This window comes from Mastomys coucha, unplaced genomic scaffold, assembly GCF_008632895.1.
Source record: "Mastomys coucha isolate ucsf_1 unplaced genomic scaffold, UCSF_Mcou_1 pScaffold18, whole genome shotgun sequence".
Taxonomy (NCBI): Eukaryota; Metazoa; Chordata; class Mammalia; order Rodentia; family Muridae; genus Mastomys; species Mastomys coucha.
The window spans coordinates 11,071,099-11,091,572 of NW_022196900.1; positions in this window are offsets into that span (position 1 = coordinate 11,071,099).

The window sequence follows — 20,474 nt, forward strand, 5'->3', positions numbered from 1 at the left end:
TTCATGTCCTTCTTAAGTTCCTCTATCAGCATTGTGAAATATGATTTTAGATCCAATTTTTGCTTTTCCCTAAGTTGGTAAGCATTCTGTTGTTTCTGTTGTTGATGGTATCCAGCTTTAATTTGTGGTCATCAGATAGGATATAGGATATCATTTGGCTTTCTTATATCTGTTGAGACTTAGTTGGCTTCTGAGTATGTGACCAATTTTAGTGGAAGTTCCATGAGGTACAGAGAAGAAGATACACTTTTTTTGTGTGTTTGGGTGAAATGTTCCGAAATAATTTGTTAAGTCTATTTGACTTATAATTTTAGTTAATGTCAGCATTTCTCTGTTCAGTTTTGTCTCTTTATTGGTGAGAGTAGAGTACAGCAGTCTCGCACTATCATTGTATAAGATTAGATATGCTATAATAATCTGTAGTAGTGTTTCTTTTTTAGAATTAGTTCCTTTTTTTTGTTTTTTGTTTTTGTTTATTTGTTTGTTTTTTTCGAGACAGGGTTTTTCTGTATAGCCCTGGCTGTCCTGGAACTCACTCTGTAGACCAGGCTGGCCTCGAACTCAGAAATCTGCCTGCCTCTTCTTTCCAAGTGTTTTGATCAAAGGCGTGCAACACCACTGCCTGGCAGATTTAATTCCTTTTTGTTTTGTGCTTAGATGTAAAGAATTGCAGTGTCCTCTTGGTAGATTTTTTTCTTTGATTAATATATAATTTCTCCCCTTTATTTTCTGATTAGTTTTGCTTTGAAGTCTATTTTTTCAGATATTAAATTGGCCAGACCAGCTTGCCTCTTAAATTCATTCTCTTGGAATATCTTTCTTCAACCCTTTACCCTGAGGCTATACCAATCTTTCATGGTAAGGTGTATTCCTTGGATGTTGCAGAAGGGTGGATCCTATTTTCACATCTACTTTGTTAGTCTGTGTTTTATTGGAGAATTGAGACCATTGGTGTTGACAGGTATCAATGAACAGTGTTTGTCATTTCATATTATTTTGTGGTGGTGGTGGTGGTGGGGTGTGTGTGTCCCATCTTTTGATTTTCTGGTCTGAGATTATATATTCATTGTGTTTTCATTTGTTTGACTAACCTGTTTAGGTTAGAGTTTTTCTTTTAGTGCATTCTGCAGGGTTGAATTTGTAGGTAGAGATTGTCTAAATTTGATTTCATTATGGAATGTTTGACTTCCCCCATCCATTATTATTGAAAGTTTTGCTGGATGTACTAGTATGGGTTTGCTTAGATGGTCTTTTAGAGAACATAGAACATCAGTCTCCATTGGAAGTCTGGCTTTTTTCTAATCACTCTGTCTTTATATGTTACTTGGTCTTTTTCCCCTATAGCTTTTAATATTTGTTATTGTTGTCCTTTACATTTAGTGTTTTGAATATTGTGTGCTGAGAAGCCTTTTTTTTTGTTGTTGTTCATCTTTTGGTGTTTTGTCTGCTTCTTGTACTTTGATAGGCATTTTATTCTTTAGCTTATGGAAGTTTATTTTTTATTATTTTGTGGAAAATATTTTTGGGACATTTTAACTTACTTTCTTCTCCTTCCTCTAATCCTATCATTTTTAGATTTGAATGTTTTATAATGTCCCAGATTTCCTGGATGATTTGTGCCAGAACGTTTTTAAGTTTAATCTTTTCTTTTACTGATGTATTCTAGTTTTCTATTGTTTCTTCAATGCCTAAGGTTCTATCTTCTCTCTTGTATTCTGTTAGTGAGACTTGCCTCTGAGGTTCCTGTTTGAGTTTCTGTATTTTTCCATTTCAAAGTTTTGTCAGTCTGGGTTTCCTTTATTTCTTTATTTCCATTATCAAATATTGAACGATTTTAATCATTTCCTTCTGCTGTTAGTGTTTTCATAAACTTCCTTAAGGAATTCATCCATTTCCTCTTTAAGGAGCTCTATCATATTCATAAGAGCTATTTTATATGCCTGTCTTATATTTCAGCTATGTTGAAATACTCAGGGCCTAGTAGTGTTGTTAGCTTCTAGTCACATGTTGTCCTGACTGTTATTGATTGTGTTTTTAAGCTGGTTTCTAGACATTTTGGTTTGGGAAGATTGTCATTTTAGGTGCTGATATCTGGTCTTGTCTTTATTGGTTGGGGGTTTTGTTTCTTCCTTTCTGTTCTTCTCTGGGTCTTAGAAGAAATTCTAAGGGATCCTAATAGGTGTAGACACTGGGGTTCCAGGAAAATGTGTTTCTAGATATTGGGAGTTAACTTAAGGAATGGAAATGGACAAAAAGAAGGATGGTGCTGATAGGGTCCACAGGAGGGTGGAAAGAAGGGAGTTCCACCAGGCTCTGCTGAGTTCCCTAAGATAGGGGCTAGAGAGTTGAGAAGTGCTCTGCTGCAGAGGTGGGTATGAGTCTAGGGATTAGATTTAGAAGAGAAGAGGGGTAGGTAAAGATCTGCAGGTGGCCTGAGTGCCCTGTGAGTTTCCCAGAGAAGGCTTGCTGGAGTAAGAACTGGGATAAAGCAATGAGCAGGTAAGGGAAGTTAGGAGGTAATGGTCAGTGTGGTCTACTGGAGATGGAGGCAGGGATGGGGGAAAGAGAGGGTGCAGCAGGTGTTCTTGTGTAGGGCTGAGGTTGAGACTGAGGGATTTGGAGGAGCTGCGGAAGAGGTAAAGATCTGCATCTGGCCTACCTGCTTCTCTGGCTTGAGTGGCATGTGTTTTATTTCAGTGGTTAGTACCATGACTGTGTGTGATCTGCATGTAGATGTTTGTGTGTGGTAAATACATAAGAATAAGGTTAGGAGTGAGCTTGCCATGCTTTTGTGCACCCCTCATCTTGCTGCATATTGTCCCACTCCTCAAACTGTTCTCATAAACATTGTCAATGAACCAGTCTCTAATACAAATGAAAGACTAAAGTCTGCCTCCTATAATCTGGTGCTATTCTGTTAACCTTTTTTGTCCTCTGTCTCTTCTTGTTTTTTAGTACCATTTGTTCTGGATTTTTTCTCTCTCTCCTTTTCTTCTATTTTATTTCACATATATCAAGAAGAGTTTCTTTCTTTTTCTTTTTTTTTTTACTTTAAAAAATTATTGCTTATATATATATATATATATATATATATATATTTACATTTTAAATGTTATCCTCATTCCCAGTTAATCTTCCCTCCCTCTCCCTTGTCACCCCTGCTTCTTTTAGGATGCTCCCCCATCCACCTACCCCCTCCCACCTCAGCGCCCTAGGATTCCCCTATGCTGGGGCATCAAGCCTCCACAGGACCAAGAGGCTCACCTCCCATTGATACCAGATCAGGTAGTCTTCTGCTATATATGCAGCTAGAGCCATGGATCCCTCCATGTGTACTCTTTGACTGGTAGTTTAGTCCCTGGCAGCTCTGGGAGGGGGGGTACTGGTTAGTTCAAATTGTTGTTCCTCCTATGGGGCTGTAAAACCCTTTAGTTCCTTGGGACCTTTCTCTAGCTCCTTCATTGGGGACCCTGTGCTCAGTCCAATGGATGGCTGTGAGCATCCATTTCTGTATTAGTCAGGTACTGTCAGAGCCTCTCAGGAGACAGGTATATCAGACTCCTGTCAGCAAGCACTTGTTGGCATCCACAATAGTGTTTAGGTTTGGTGATTGAATATGGGATGAATCCCTAGGTGGGGAAGTCTCTGAACTGTTAGTCCTTCAGTCTCTGCTTCACACTTTGTTTCTGTAACTCCTTCCATTTGTATTTTGTTCCCCCTTCTAAGAAGGATCGAAGTATCCACACTTTAGTCTTCCTTCTTGAGTTTCATGTGGTTTGTGGATTGTATCTTGGGTACTCTGAGCTTCTGGGCTAATATCCACTTATCAGTGAGTGCATACCATATGCACTCATTCAGGATGATATTCTTCAGATCCATCCATTTGCCTAAGAATTTCATAAATTCACTGTTTTTAATAGCTGAGTAGTACTCCATTGTGTAAATGTCCCACATTTTCTGTATCCATTCCTCTATTGAGGGACATCTGGGTGGTTTCCAGTTCCTGGTTATTATAAATAAGTCTACTATGAACATGGTGGAACATGTGCCCTTATTACATGTTGGAGCATCTTCTGGGTATATGTCCAGGAGTGGTATAGCTGGGTCCTCTGGTAGGACTATGTCCAATTTCCTGAGGAACCACCAAACTGATTTCCAGAGTGGCTGTACTAGCTTGCAATCCCACCAGCAATGGAGGAGTGTTCTTCTTTCTCCACATCCTCACCAGCATCTACTGTCATCTGAGTTTTTGATCTTAGACATTCTGACTGGTGTGAGGTGTCAATAGGACAAAACAGCAACCAACAGATTGGGAAAAGATCTTTACCAATCCTACATCCAATAGAGGGCTAATATCCAATATATACAAAGAATTCAAGAAGTTAGACTCCAGAGTTCCAAATAACCCTACTAAAAATGGGTTACAGAGCTAAACAAAGACTTCTCAGCCCTCAATACAGAAGGGCTGAGAAGCACCTAAAGAAATGTTTAACATCCTTAGTCATCAGGGAAATGCAAATCAAAACAACTCTGAGATTGTACCTCACCCCAGTAAGAAAACTTTCTTAATTTACATATTTTAGGACACTTCAGTTTACCAGCATTTAGTGGTTGGCATCTTTGGGTTATTTCTTTTTTCTTCAAACCACTTAAAAGTAGAATAGGAATATTGGCAATCACTGTTTCTTGGATCACAAATTCAGACAGAGTTTATTCATTTTTTTTTCTGGTACACATGGCTATGGTCATTTAACTTACTCAATGGGCATGTGTGTTGTTCTGGAAGGCCACCAGAGGAAAGCACATTTTCTTTAGTGGCTAAGTATTTAAGCATACCTAGTTCCAATCTCTGCATCCTCATGAGGGTACCAGTATTAAGATCCTCTGTTGCTTTTACCATACTTATTGGTCAAATTTACTTAATTGGTAAACCACACTTTCTCTCACCGTTACCTCAATTTGTATGCCTTGGCCATTAGTGTAGTTGAAGTTCCTTTAATATGCCTACTCACCAATTACTTTGCTTCTTCAAAGAGTGACTTGTTTTAATGCTTTATTCATTTTTGATTACATATTTCATTTCAAAAATAGATTTCTCATTCATTAATCTTTTACCTAGTATCATGTCTTACAAGCACTTTCTTTGAACTTTAAATAACTTTTATTTGATTTGTGGTAGATTCTACATAGTACCAAACGTATTAGCAAATTTTTACAGTTCCTCCTTTTATAGTTTTTGCATCGCTTGTCTTGATTGGAAGAAATTACCTTAAGATTTGTGGCAGTACAGTTTGCTAATAGCATTACAAAATAAACACACCTTCCATAATGTTCTTTAAAGTAAATAAAAGAGTCATAAACATGTCACCATATTGAATTCAGCTTAGAATGACTCTATTATAATGATATATGCATGCTAACTTGGAGGATTGATTAGTCTAACAAGAAGTAGAAATGTTTATGTGAGCTGAGCTTTGAAAAAGACGTCTTCCCTTGGGATATGATTTAAGCTACACCATCTATGTTTTAAATGGCAGCAAGATGCCTCCATCCTCTTGTAGGTTATAAGTACCTAGGAGGGTAAATGCTTTTTCTCCATTACCAGTCATTTAGTATAGGCAGGTCTTTGTTTCAGTAGCTTAGGAGCAGTGTAATCTGTGTGCTGAAATCTACTAAGGCCTAGGTTTTTATCCTCCTTCCTAACTCCACATTAACTGTGGCTACTGCTGACTTTCTGTACTGAGCTGTGTCTGGCCAGCTTGGATCTACCTTAAGTCAGATGCAGTAGTTTCCAAATATCGAGTTATGACTTGGGGTGGCATTCCTTTTGCTTCTAGGCTTTTGCCCCTACTGGTCATCATTGATCAAGGTTTGACTTCCTCCAAATGTATTCTGATCATGAGCCTTTTACCTAAGAGTGCACAAATGCTGAAGGAAAAAGTCAGACTTATTGTCAAACACAATTAGAAATGCAATTAACTCTCATTTTTAAGCTGGATATTTGCATCTGACTTTAACTCTCTTCCTGACTATTATTTAGAAGTCACTGTTTCTGACTTTCCCCTGCCTTAGTTACTGTTGGGGGACACTGCATAGTATTCATTCATTCATTCATTCATTCATTCATTCATTCACACATTCATCCAATTACCTCCATATTATAACAACAAAGCTAACAAATAAATCACTGGGAGATAATTGCCACAATCAAGGTGTTATAGTCTTAACATGGGACTTACAAAGTCAAGTCACTTGGCTTCTTTTAACACCCAAGAAATATTAGTACTAATCTTATTTCATGTCACCAGAACTGTTGATAATGCATTGAAATCATCCAGTGAAGTACCTAATCCAGTCTAAGTGTTTAATAAAATATTACATTTTTGCATGTGCATTTTTGTGTGTGTGTGTGTACTCATATGTGTATGGATGCATGTGTATTTATGGGTGAGTGTACATGTGTGTGTATGGAGTCCAGAAGTTGATATCAGGTATATTTTTTGATTTTTCTCTTGCTTATAAATTTAGGCAAGGTCTGCTGAACCTAGAATACATAGATTTAACTAGTCTTGCTAGCTTTTTTGCTCCTGGGGCCCCTTGTTTCTCCCTCTGAAGCCCTGAGATGACTGGCTGCCACTAAACTCACCAGACACTTATATGGATTCTCAAGATCACATCTCTGGTACTCACTCTTGCATAGAAAACAGCTTCCCGAGTTGTAAATTTAATGCATTATATATATTTATGGTATTTTGATCAGTGTATGCTTATCTGGATATGAGAGACCTCTCAGCTATATCAGGGCTATTCTAGACATCTAGAGAAGAAATATGTATGTAGAAAAGGCTGAAAGCATGTTCTAAGGCAAATTGACTTTTATATTGTGCTTCTCATATTATTTTTATTAGCTTCTATCACTAAAAAATACATACTTTTAGGTAGTGAAGGTAAATTGGTTTTTGTTTAGTCCATTATAGAGCTTAGCCAAAAATGTAGAAATCAGAGGAAAAGACTACCTTAGATTTTCTTAAGGTGTGTTTTGTGACTTGGGTGAAATTTTAGAAAGGGCATAAGCAATCATTTAAACATAAATTCTAACTCTAGTTGTTTAATTCTTAATACTGACATTCAGTGTAAATAATTATTCAAGTTTTAATGCAGTGATTTGTCCAATCTAACATGAGGTCAAATGTGAAGAGGCACAATTATATCAACAGGCAACTTATAAAAGCATTTAATGGTTCATATTCTTGAAAGAACTTGTGTCCCTTTATCTGGAAGCTGGAATCTCTGACAATTCTAGCAATCTGATAAGCATACTTCTACTTTGCTGTGCCCTCAGGTGAAGCATGTCTTTATCCTGCCTCTCTTCTTCCCAGGAAACACCTGAGTATGTCACACATACATTGCCAGTTTTCCTTGTGCTTTGGCCTCTATAAGGCAGATCATTTTATTTTAATTGCTTGGTCCTTAACTGTAATTAGTACTACCAGCTGTGCCCTCTCCTGGGTCGTCATGACACAGCTAAGCCCATATAAACACTAATTAGTGTTACTGGGAGTGATCAAATTGTCTCTGCTGGAAGGTTTCTGCCATCACAGTGACCAGTGGTTGCATGTAAATATTTGATTAGACAAAAGTAGAGAGAGAAAACAAAGAAGGGAAGAAGGAAGAGAAGAAGAAGAGGGAAAGGGAGGAGAGAGGAAGGGACGACTCTACTGTCCGTATCGGAAGGGAGCTTAAACATTATGAAGGGCTGATCTGCTCTATTTGTGTATACTCAAAAATCATCACTATTTTTCAACATTGCATGAATATGTCCTTACTAGTTTTTAATTAGTTTTGCTTGGGTGATAACACTGCATTTTTCCCTAAGTCTGTCAGTCTCCAATGTCTCTTAATATAATGTTGAAAATCACAGATAAATATATATTTACTCAAGCAGTCTCTCATAATTCAAGATGATGTGTTTTCCGTTACTGCTTTTGCCATTATCTTTCCTAAATTCATTTTTCATTAGTCTTTTAACTTCAGAAAGATTTTCTTGTTCTTATATTCTCATTAAATTAATCAATTAAATACAAGTATATATACTTATGTATAAGTATATATACTTACATAGTATATAGTATATATATATATATATATATGTATATATATGTCAGTTAGTTATTTAGCTAATACCTTTATCCTTGGTTAATAAATAACGTATTATATGTTGAAGGGACACATCTTTAATCACAGAGTAAAAAGTTTTAAAGTTTTGCTCCTTTCTCATTGTTATCAAAAATTCTAGACAATAAAGAAATGCTAAAAGCAGGAGAAATAGTCTTCCTTAGGAAAGAGACCCCAATTAGTTATCTGTTATCAATGAATCATCCATAAAGTCATGAATATCATAAGCACACAATTAAAATTGTATGCACTGATCAGATTCTTTGTGTATACACACAAATACACACAGATACACACACACACATATGAAAGGAAACCATGAGTTTGAGAGACAGTAAGTAGGTTATATGAGAAGGAATAGATGAAGGAAAAATGTTATAATTATATTTTTATTTTTAAAAAATTAAAAAAAAACATAGGCCACTTTTTTCATTTGGTCTATATTGGGGTTTGCTTTTGTTGTAATGTGCTGTAATTTAATAAAATCCACATATAAACTTCAAGAAAGATAAATCTCTCCCTGAATATTGCATACTTAACTATTTTTTAAAGGATTTATTTTTTATGTATACAGTGTTTTACCTGCATGTATCCCTGCAACCCAGAAGAGAGCACCAGATCTCATTTTAGATGGGTATGAGCCACCATGTGGATGATGGGAATTGAGATCAGGACCTCAGGAAGAACAGACAGTGCTCTTAACCACTGAGCCATCTCTCCAGCCTAGCTATTTTCTATTAGATCTTGATCATTTGTCTAACACATAAACTGCTAAAAATCTTTGTAATACTTTTGCGTCTCTTTCTTGTAGTAGATTTCACCTTATAACTTTGAAGAAGTATTATTTTCTACATTCTTTTTAGGAGTAGGAACATTTTCTGATATAATTTCAGTACAATGTTCAAAACAGGGAATGATACCAGTCAAAAAATAGAGATATCTAATCTCAAGTCAGGTTCAGGTTCTGTCAGTTACTGCTCTAAAGCAAATTATAGTAATTGTAAAGATTATTTCATTGTACTGTACTGTTTACATAAGAATGGTTTTGGCTTATTTCATATCTAGAGCAGGATTGAATTTAATTATCTGATTTCTTTAGTCTTTTTTAGCCACAAACAGTTCCTCAGTATACTGTCTTTGGTGATCTTGACATCTTTGCAGATCAGATTTGTGAGTGTGTGTGTGTGTGTGTGTGTGTGTGTGTGTGTGTGTGTGTGTTTCCTCATAGTAGTTAGGAAGGTTGTGCAGGGTACCAAGTGCAGTTTTATCTTCAGGAGATCCAATCCCAGTAGCCCTTGATGCTGAATTGCCTAATACTAGGATGTAAGATTTGATCACTTGATTAAGGTTATATGCTTAAGGTGTTTTCATAGTAACTTTACTGTATTTCTCTTTGTATTGACTTAGTATGAGAGGTTATTTAAAATTATATAAATAATGTACTTCTACCCATCAAACATCTTTCCCCTACTTTTTTAAGGCAAAGTTAACTTTTCATTATTTTTTGCATATTTATCACCTGGAATCCAGTTGTAGAGAAATAATTTTTCTCCACTAATTAAATACTACCATTTATTATAATCCTTTGTGATTTCTTTGGTGTTTGGACACCTGGGGATTCAGGGAGGCACAAGTAGCTCTGGTACCTTTTTATACAATTGCATTCTTCCAGGAGTGTTTTGTATTCTGACATATCACGTTGAAAAACTGTTTATTTATGATAAATAAAAGTTCATGGCAATGTCTTTTATTTCATGTCTCTTTCTGTGAATGTACTTTCTGTTTTAATATGGTAAAATCGATATTATTTGATAAATGGAGTCTTTGGTGCAGTGGTAGATGTCAATAATCTCTGCTGGAATTATGGCTTGTTTGATTTCTACAGAAATACTGAAAAGGCAAGGAGCAGTCAGATAGTAGAATATTAGGAAATGTTTATGATTTGTGATACTGTGGACTATCCTTTCATTATGGAAAAATTATCCTCATTAGAAAAGATGAGTTCACAGAGGAAATACTTCATAGACTAAAATTCTACAAATCTGAACCCATGAACTTGAAAAACTTATCTAAGAAAATGAAGCAATCAGTCATATTAATTAATTCAGCTGGTCTTTTAGTTTGTAAAACTTATTCAGAACCTTGTGTGAAGTAGCAAAAGATCTGTGTGCTGGTTCAGTCACTTTGTAGCTGGTAACCTGAAGATATTATCCTAATTACTTTACTGTTAGTATAAGTCATGTATGATGAGTAATGCTGGCAGATTTCCTAGCACACAGTAAATACTCAGTATTAACTCTTAGAACCACCCTTGCTTTTGATGATAGAGCTAAGCTACTAAAACCAATTTGTGTGTATGCATAGTTTAACTTTTATTCTTCCATGTGGGAGTCAAACGCTAAGATTGTTTGTCTAGACTCAGATGCTCCATCATAGAGATGAAATCAGTGAACAGAATAGACGTAAATCCCATTCTCAGAGAGTTCACAGTGCAACATTAAATACAAATAAATCATTTGTCCTTCCTAGTTCAGTTTTATATTTCTAAAAGAACTTAAAAGAACACTTGTAAAAGATTGCATAGAAGTCATGAGCACACAATAACTAGCAAATACCTTCATTTTCCTCTCTAAATAATGTAATGACTAGCCTGAATTTTATGATTAAGCATGGTTAGTCTTTTTGTTTGTATTATAAGCTATATATACTTCCTCAAATAATGTCTAGGCTTGATTACTCTGGAATATCACTTATATAAATTTATACCACATGTATTGTTGCCTAACTTGCATCATATGTATATTTATTCATATAACTGCCCCACCCCCATACATTGTGATTGTGATTTCAAGAGTTATGATATTATTGCTTCTTGTTCCGATTGTTGGAGTTGCTAGAGAGAATGTACTACGATTAGCAATACCTCTCTGACATTCTGATCTATAAATTTGGGCACATTTTTACTTGCATTATTTTGACTATGCCTGAAGAAAGAATTGCTGGACCAAGGGTTAAACTGGGAACTGAAGTCCAATCCTCTGAAAGCAGTAGACGGTTTTAACTACTTGACTGTCCCTTCAGATGGGACTCTATATGCTTTATAGTATACCTACTTTCTGTTCACCTCTTTTTTCTTTTTGTAATATGGCTAGAGATACAGTTTTTGCCCATATCTAACATTCAAATAAACATTAGAACCTTGTATGTTTCCCAAGGTTCTGTTTTATTAGTCTATATTGCTCATGACCCAAAAAGCCATTTCTACTGTGCCTTACTTTCCTGTAGTACTGGGTATTGGTTACTTATTTCAATTATAGAATAATCACATACAGAGAAGGAAAAACCCCTGCTGAATATAGGAGGGGACAGAGACAAATGGCTAGGATGGTTTTCGTTTTTAAAGGGTTTCTGCTGATCACCAGTAGTAAGATGGTACAATATTCTGTAAAGTTTTAAGTTTGGGCAATCACCACACCAAACTATAGTCTTAATATTTTCACTATAATAATTCTGAATACCATTTGACTTTTTATCCTCCCCCAGTTACACCTGAGAACTCCTGCCATACAAAATAAAACTCCATATTGTAGTTGTGGTTTAGTTTTGTCTGCAACTAGGTAACACCTTTGTCACCTATGTTCTTGACTCAGAAAAATAAACTGATTCCCAATGTAAATTATCAATTTCTCATGGTCTTTTTTTTCCCAATATTTTGAGATAGATTTTTTGGAAAATATATCAGAGTCTCATGGTTTGACCTGTTGCTTCTTGATTGCCACAGGCATTAATTCCTCTTATTGCGTGTACTCTTGGCATAGTGAATGACTTGTCCCCTACTAATCAAAATAGGATGTGTATCACCGAGTTCTAGTTAATTGGTGTAAAGACAGCACAGACAGCAAGTTATAATAGAATCCATACCCTTTATTGGCACTAAATTCCCATGCTAGGTGATAGAAACTAAATTACTTTTCACAGAAAGACTATATACAGAAATTCAGAAAATAAAAGATTAATAAAAGAGACTTGAAGAATTAAATTATTATAAATATAACCACAGTGCCATCATATTCCTGAGATGACAGTGAAGACTAAATATACATAAATGTCAAAACCTGGATTGATTTTCTCCATTAGAATGTAATTTATTTACTCGAGACTGAGCTTTCTTATCCTATAATACTCAAGATGCCCTGTACACTTTAAGTCAGCAGATTTGTGCTTTGATTTAGGACACTTTGCCATGTACAGAAGAAAGATAACTCCCTGTGTTTTGGGAGTATGAGTATGGGAGTTTGGGTACCTTGTTCTATCAGTGGGTACACACAGGAAGATTTTATTTCAAATATTCTCATAAATATTAACTCAAAGAGCAAAAATAGAAAATACCTGGAAGAAATTTTTCTTATTTGATGGGATTACAGTATGATTTTAATGTGTTAAATTCCTATCAAATTTAATATTCAGCAATCTTGAGACAAGGGAAATGACTTAGAAGAGTCTGACAATGTTGAATAAAGAGATATTATTTTTGATATAGAGGAAAGGATGAAGAGATTGTTTTTGAATTAAAAGGTCTACTACAACTATATGTTGTCCAATATGATCTTAAATCTTCATGTTTGTAATTTTCAATGGACACCAGTAGATGGCAGATTTATTTCCTTTGTTGTTAGAATGACTGCCTCATAGTTCTCTTCTAAGCAACATAGAATGAAAACTAAAAACACTCAGATATATCACCTCTTTGATACTTTGTTGATAAACTATAGCCTTAATTTATAAAATTTACTCCTAACACTTCTTAACAGCAATTCTTGGAAAGTTGAAACAAATCAGGTGACTGGCTATATATACACTCTATGCCAAGCCCACTCCAATAAAGTCTTGTGACAGGCCCAAAAGCTTGGCCATAGACCAGAGGCGAAAAAGCTTCAAAGGAAGACAGTCTCTTAGAGTTCATTCATGGCATCTCCTAATCAAATGTAGCCCAGATATATCCTTGCAAACTTGTGTGCTAGGTACCCACCAAGATATAATTTACTATAGGTAAACAAAATTAGACATTGCTCTCTGACATTTACCAAAATTAGCCAAACCCTGGCTTGGAATTTCATAAAGAATGTTACCCATCCAGACTAATTGCCTCAGGCCTTGTTAGGGAGATAGTGAAGGGGGTGGGGCATTGAGGTTTACAGAATGAGAGTTGTTTATCCTAGGGCAAGGTCAAGTAGAATCCTCATTTTCATTCAGGTAAGGCAGCTGAGTCACTCCTAGGAATTAGCAAGGAGACTTCCAGAAACCTGACTCTATAGCCCAGAAGATTAGCATAGTGGGTGTTTTACTAAGGATGGGTGGGACCTTGAGCCAAGTGTGTGTGTGTGTGTGTGAGGCAATGTGCAGCGGAGAGAGCATATAGAGATTCAAGATTCGAGACTCAAGATTTGAGCTTTGAGCCTCATGCATTCTGCAGCCCCCTGGGCCCAGAGCACTCGGGCCCGGGGCAGTGTGTGTGTGTGTGTGTGTGTGTGTGTGTGTGTGTGTGTGTGTGCAGCACCTGTCCAGAAGAGGTGGCTGCTTTAGACCCAGTGTGTTTCAGGTGGTCTCAGATATACCTTGACCACTGAGCTGCCAGATTTTTCATTTCTCTTTTGCAATGACTGTAAAAGTCTGATGCCATTTTTGAGAAATCCATTCATATCCTGCACTTCCATGTGTTGTGTCTGCCATTATTTCTCCACCGATGCCTAGTAGATCTGACCAGGACCCCTGTTTCCCCAAGGGTTGAGGGAGGCCCAGACTGTCCGGCCTTCGGCAACTCTACTGTATGCTTCAGGTTAGGTCTATTTGGAAGGAACAGTTTTGGGAGTTACAGATAGAAACTTGAATTATAGTTTCTAGGCAAGAAAATAAAATAAATGAAACTCAATAGAAAAGTTAAGACCAATGATTGAGAAACATTGAATGAGAGTTCAAATGTGGACTAGGTAATTGATGAGAGTTATGTGGATTAACAAAAAACTTGAGGCTATTAAGTACTGAAGCTTAACTATGGTCCAAAAGTGTGTCAGGATATTCAAACTAAAATCCATACACACAGTATAATTGCCTAATGCCTGCTATAACAAATACCAGCACGTATTCATTGTCTTCCTGCCATGGAGGTCAGGAATTTCAAGGCACCTGAACAACTGCATTCCTCTCTGTGGTCTGCCTTCTATTTCCTTGTCTTGTCAATTTCTTAAGATTTCTGGCCTTCTGTACAAGACCATGATCTTTCATCTTCAAAGTCAGCAATGATCTGATGGGTTCTTCATACTGCAGTGTCATTTTGAGTTTATACCTGTTGCCTTCCTCTACTTGTAAGAATGTTGCGATAGCAATGTATGCAACTGAATAAAACTGCATGTATTTCTCATCTCAGGCCAACAGATTAGGCACCTCAACTACATTAAAGACTCACATCTTCATTTTCATTCTGTGTGTGAGCATTCTGTTCTGCTTGTTCTAAGACTTAGTGCATAGTGCTATTCCCATCCCAGCTAGGAGAGGGGATCCTTTCTTAATTATTGAAAATAAAATAGGAGCAAATGAAGTTCCAGTTCCGAGATGCTTCTAGGGTATATAACCTACTGGCCAGATAGAAAAGAAGGATGTGTGTGGCCCATGTTCCATTTTGTGGTGGCAGTCAGTGAGTTTATAGAGTTCCCCTTTATTCTTTCAGGTTTCAAACATCTTTATCCATACTTTGATAACACCATTGAACCCTATATGTTAAGCGTAATTTTATTCTTTTTAAAACAACCACATTAAGAATGTAAGTAACAATAAGAAAAGCGTTGCTAACAATTTATATGATATTATTTACTTGGCTTGCTTTACCCTTTCCTGTAAATATTAATAAATATTATATTATGCTTTTAGTGTCCGTATTAGTCAAGTAAAAGAAATTTTACTGTATTTTGACGCTATACAATTTCCATTCTGAATTTGGAAGTATATTCTTGATTATTCTTGATATTCTTGTGACTATCCAAAGTTCTTACTGGTTGAGAAAGTCTTTTTTTTTTTATCATTTTTAAATTCTTCTATCTTACATTACATACATCCCCAGAGCAGTTTTCTCTATCTCCCCTACCCCAGATCTAATCCCCTTCATCTTCCCTCAGAAAAGAGCACGACTTCCTAGGGATCAACTAAACACTGCCTAACAATCTACACTAAGACTAGGCAAGGCATACACCATCACATCAAGGCTGGACAAGGTAACTTATTAGGAGGAAAAGGATCCCACAAAAGGATTCCCAGGAAAAGATAGTCCCTTTTCCCGCTGTTCAGAATCTTATAAGTTCACTAATCTACTCAGCAGTAACATATATACTGAGGATTTAGGTAAGTCCCCGCAGGTTCCCTGATCTCTGCAAGCCCCCAACAATCCTGATTGATTAGTTCTGTGGGCCATGTTCTTATGGTGTCTCTTGACCTCTCTAACTCTTCTGATCCTTCCTCCCACTTCTCCCCAGGACTCTTCAAGTTCCACCTAATATATGGCTCTGCATCTGCTCCATCAGCTGCCGAATGAAGTCTCTCTGCACTCTGTGATGACCATTTTGCTACCCTCCAATCCCAGAACACACTGTGAAAGACCCCCAGAACTGGGGAGATCCTTACTCAAGTCTCAGGATGACGCGACCACCCAAAGACTCACGAGAGACCAAACTTGCTGCAATCACATGAGGTTTATTTGGGATAGACCGGTACTGGGGTCGATCTCGTGACCATGCTGGCCAGAGGAGTTCGACCCCGGGGTTGATCTCATGACCACAAGAAGTGAGGAGTATTTAAAGGAAAGACCACAAGTTGGGGGCGGGGAGAGGGTTACCAGGGAAACATGACAAAAACAGTGGAAACTTTCAGAGGGACCTGACCCAAGGTATTCAATTAGGGAGGGGAACACATTCATTCTAGGAATGTAATCTTCATCTACTGGTCAACAGGGTAGAGAGTCTCATAAACCACTAGACCTTCATTCTTAGTTCCACCCTCATTGTGGATCACTCAGGAGGGGCAGGTATCGGGAACCAGAGCCCTGAGGCTCTGAGTTCCTGGAACTGGCTATTTTATATTTATGGCTTGTTATATCTACTAGTACATTACTTTTTGTTAACATGCTTTTTCTCAAATTTCTGAGTCTCCCAGTCTTTCAATTGCAGACAGCACAACCTGTAGGTCAAAGGTTTTATGGCTGGGTTCCCACAATCCTTCCAGTTGAGGCCTTGCTTGTTTACAAAAAATGGCTGGTTCAGGCTCCATGTTCCCTATGACTAGAAGTCTTAGGTTTACTCTTATGTATTTCGTGCGGTTTCCATTGTACTAAATTTCTTCCTTGCCTGAAAAATGCTCAACAATTCCAGTATTTATCCCAGCATTTTCTCTGTTTCTAAACCCATCTACTTCAAGTCCACTTGGGAAATCTATTTAATTTCTGTTTCCCAGGAAGATCCTTGCATCCCTCCTCAAAACCTCTTTGTTACTTAGCCTCTCTTGTTCTATGGATTGCAGCATGATTGTCTTTTACTTTAAAGCTAATAATCACTTATAAGTGAGTATGTACCATGTTTGTCTTTCTGGGTCTGGGTTATAGATATGGATTTATTTGGGTTCTACAAGCCAACATCCAGTTAGACCAGCATCATTTGTTGGAGATGCTTTCCTTTTTTCCATTGTAGATTTCTGGTTTCTTTATCAAAAATCATGTGTCCACAGGTGTGTGGATTTATATATGGGTCTTTAGTTTGATTCCACCCATGAAAATGTCTGTTTTTATGCTAATTCCAAGGAGTTTTCATTACTACAATTCTATAGTACAACTTGAAATCAGGGATAGTGATACTTCTGACAACTCTTTTATTGTATAAGATTGTTTTAGCTATCCTGTTTTGAGTTTTTTTAAAAATATTATTAGATATTTTCTTTATTTACATTTCAAATGATATCTCCTTTCCCAGTTTCCCCTCCAAAACAAAAAACAAAAAACAAAAACAAAAAAAAAAAAACAAAAAACAAAAAAACCCCAAACCTGTTCCCTGCCCACTTCCCCTGCTCACCAACCCTTCTTCTGCTTCCTGGCCCTGGCATTCCCCTACAATGGGGCATAGAACCTTTACAGGACCAAGGGCCTCCCCTTGCATTAATGACTAACCAGACCATCCTCTGCTACATATCCAGCTGGAGCCATGAGTTTCACCATGTATACTCTTTGGTTAGTGGTTTAGTCCTGGGAGCTCTGAGGTTACTAGTTAGTTCATATTGTTTTTTGTCCTAAGGGACTGCAAATTTTTTCTTTTTAATGTGAAGTTGAGTATTGTTCTTTCAAGGTCTGTAAAATAAATTTGTTGGAATTGTAATGAGGATTGTATTGAATCTATAGATTACTTTTGTAGAATGACCATTTTTTACTGTGTAAATACTACCAATACAGAAACATGTGAAACATTTCCATCTTGTAGTATCTTCTTCGATTTCCTTCTTGAAAAACTAGAAATTTTATATGTCATTCACTTGCTTGGTCATAGTTACCCCAAGATATTTCATAATATTTGTCGTTATTGTGGAGGATGTTGTTTTTCTTATTTCTTTTTCAGCTCATTTATCATTTGTATATAGGAGGACTACTTTTTCTTTTTCTTTTTTCTTTTTTGAGTTAATCTTTTATTCAGAAAATTAGCTGGAGATGGTTATCAGCCATAGAAGTTCCCTGAAGAGTCTTTGGGATTGATTATATATACTATCATATTATCTGAAAATAACAATACTTTGATATCTTCATTTTCCATTTCAATTCAAAGATCCCTTGAACTCCCTTAGTTGTCATTTCTCTAGCTAGGACCTTAAGTTGTCAGAAGCCATCTAGGAAAGACTAAGTCATACAAGTGAATTTTCTAGAGATAGCCCACCATGTTGCATGTACAACTATAGGCAAGCTTTGAGAATGTAGGGTCCTTAGAGGCTTCATTTCAGGATTGCTTCTTGCTATGGATATATATGCCTTTCTTGTCACTATTACATAGCCTAATGATTCCTGGGCATCAGTGTGTGCTATTGATCATATTTCCTACAGATCAACATGAAGTTGAACTTTCATAAATTATTGCTGCTTAGATGAATTAATGAATTTATGGAATTCCTAATTTGATTCAAATAATTTTAAGAAAAAATTAAAGGAGATGGTGTTGATTGTTTTGCCAGAAAGAGATAATGAAGTTAAAATCATGAAAAGATTATGGTCCTTCTTCATAGAATAGTAAGAAAAGGCTACATAATAAGGAATACAATCAGCTTTCAAAATTACACTAAGAAGAGAAATGGGATTGGATCATATTTGTGTTCAAAGAAAAACATTCACTTTAGGTCAGGTCTAAGGATGAAGCCACGGATGTACACTGTGATAAAACAAGGCCATATGAAACTATTGCTTTGAACTTATAAAGAGCTTATAAAATAAAACTCTGCTTTGAAGTTACTATCTATATCTTTCTGTAGCTCCCCTTTTATGCAACATTTTATCCATAAGGTAACTCTTTATATAGAGTACTTTTTGTCTAAAAGCCATAAAAACCTGAAAACAATAATAAAGTTTTGATGTATCCATTTCTGTTATATCAAGTGTGTTTTTTGTTTTTTTGTTTTCTTCCTGTATGGGTCTTATTTTTTTCTCTTTCTTCTTCTGGCTCACAATGAGTTAATTAATTTCAAGCCTCTGGATTGGCTCTGAGGGTACTCTGACCTAGAGAGAAAAGAGCCCTAGCAATTAAACCTGTCTTTCTTTCTCTGTTCTTTGTTTCTTTGTTTCTTCCTTCCTTCATTTCTTTCTTTCTTTCTTTCTTTCTTTCTTTCTTTCTTCCTTTCTTTCTGTCTTTCTTTTATCCTTTTGTATTGGATATTTTCTTTTTTTAATTGATTTAAGTTTTATTGCATTATGATGAGAAAAGATACATGATTTCAATTTATCTGAATTTGATAACATTTAAAAACAAATTTTAAGTAAATAGAATTGAATTACATTCTTGTTTCCCCAACTCTTCCCAGAGATCCCCCTTTAATACCTACAATATCAATATCTTTTTTGTCATATTCCTTAAAATTTATAAAATATTATAACAATAAAAATGAGTATTATAAAAGTTGTTTGATAGAAAGCAACAATCAATTTAACAGTTTTAAGTAGATGTTTGTCTACAGCAATACTGAAAATACATACATTTTTCTCAATATAAATTTTATATAACTCCAAACATATTAACTGTATATTTTAAAATAATACATCACTACTAGTATTTTTTTAAATGAACATAAATATATAAAGTCTTTTTGTTTGTTTGTTTGTTTTGTATTTAGTAGAGTTTAAAATCTTGGCTCTTACTGTGGTACAAGCCCAAAATAAGAACAATTTTTAGACACTGGATTTCATTGTAATAAGGCTGTACTTCAATGACCCTCACATCACCAAAAGATTTTACTTCCATCATAGCTAAGCTGAGAGTTGAGAATTCTACTGCACAAAGGAATGAATTGTAGGCACGATTTTTGGATACAGTCTTCCTGCTATGGTCAAAACTAATTGACTTGAGTGGCTGACTTTATTCTCAGCCCATAGAAAACAGGTTACATTCATTTATGAAATAGTGTGTGTATTAAGATGGTCTATCCATAAAGTCATTCACCAATTGTGTCAATGAACAACGGTTCTACTTGGAGGATGGCACAGACATTAGGTGAGGGTAAGAATCTGGTTCATTGGCTGTGATAATTTGGAAAAAGCATTCACCTCAGAGAAAGAGTAACTTATAAAGTCCTCTTCTTCAAACTTGATACAATAGTTACAATCATCAAGCAAAGCATTCAGTCTCATTCTTTGTTGTTCTCTTACAAGCTACCTTCCAAGTTAATTGCCTATGTTTCTTTTGGCTGTATAAATAATTTTGAACTATGTAAGCTGCTCTGAAAACCATAGTATAGTGAAAAAACATGAAATAAACAATACTACTAATAGAGAGGTTGAGATAGGAGAAGCATGATTTCAAGGCCACTATGTGGTACGCAGCAAGATACTGTCACGTACAAACAAGCAGAAAGTGTATATGGATTATACAATATTGGACTTCTTTCTCCAGTTACCAAATGAGAGAGACCACTGGGTGACAGTCAACAAACTTCTAATTCCTCATATTTTTGGATTTCAATCATTTAAGATATGTTGGTAATACTAATTTTCATATTAAGATATTAAGAAAAAAGTA